Source organism: Amphimedon queenslandica, unplaced genomic scaffold (assembly GCF_000090795.2).
Source record: "Amphimedon queenslandica unplaced genomic scaffold, v1.1 AMPQUscaffold_724_Cont27260, whole genome shotgun sequence".
Classification (NCBI taxonomy): Eukaryota; Metazoa; Porifera; class Demospongiae; order Haplosclerida; family Niphatidae; genus Amphimedon; species Amphimedon queenslandica.
The window spans coordinates 1-1,043 of NW_003558927.1; the positions used below are offsets into that span (position 1 = coordinate 1).

Here is a 1,043-nt window from a genome sequence, read left to right on the forward strand (position 1 = left end):
TGGCTACCCCTCCTCTCTCTCTCTTACCATAATTCCCAAAGCAGTAAGTAAGTACAGCTCGTAGATCTTTATTGTCCGTGACTTCATTGAGGACTTCTTCTACTGTCATTTTGAGGTACTTCAGATTCGGTGCCAACCACATCAAAATCCCAGACGATAAGAGAAACCTTGCTAAGAACTTTGGAATGAATTTAAGTAATCCTACAATTGACGAAATCTTTGCAGCATCTTCCATTTTTTTATAAAAGGAACGTATCGCTTTCTCTTCCTTTGGAAACTGCTCGATGAAGTACTCAACTTGTTTCTCCCGACCAGATTTCACATAGTATTTCTTCGAGTATTCTTCTCCTAATGCAATCATGTCGTAGGTCTCGTCCAGTGACAGCCATTGTAGTTTACCGTCGGTCAACTGGTCGCTAAGGATACGATTAGTATTACCGGGGTTCATCTTCCCAACGTAGTGTATCCCTATGTCAAATTCAAATCCTTTGTCGATGAAAACGTGACAGCAGCCTCCGGCCTGGTCATGCTGCTCGAGGACTAGGACCTTCTTTCCTGCTCTAGAGAGAAGTGAAGCAACACTCAGGCCTCCTAACCCGCTCCCTATAACAATGGCGTCGAGACTATCAGGGACTTTGTCAGGGGAGAAGCTGTTCTTGAGTACAGCATCACGTTTAGCCTGGTCTATCTCAATGTCTGTCTCTCCTGGCGGGTTGGTGATTAGTTTCTCGTCAAATATAGACTGGCCTTTGGGAGAGGAAGAGAATAGCCAAAGGCTATCCTTAATATAGTAATAAGCTAAGGCTAGGGGCAGAAGCAGAGTAAATCCCCAAAGAGCAAGGGCCAAAACCATCTTCCAGCTAATCCTATATGCTTATACAGTCAGCAAAGCAAAAAGACATTCACACGTGCGCATATGATAACGACCACTCCCAATCTGAGCAATCTCCGGGTCCCATTGCATCATTAACATTTTTCCAAAATGGTTGCATCAAAGGTGATGTTTGTGCTAACACTAGCTCTTGTAGCTCTAGCAGCTGCCA

The 1,043-nt window shown here is 44.2% G+C and overlaps 1 pseudogene; it reads right to left on the reverse strand.

Moving 5' to 3' along the window:
• Window positions 1-7: 7 nt before the first annotated feature.
• On the reverse strand, window positions 8-908 carry LOC100637777 (putative all-trans-retinol 13,14-reductase pseudogene; annotated as a pseudogene).
• Window positions 909-1,043: the final 135 nt, after the last annotated feature.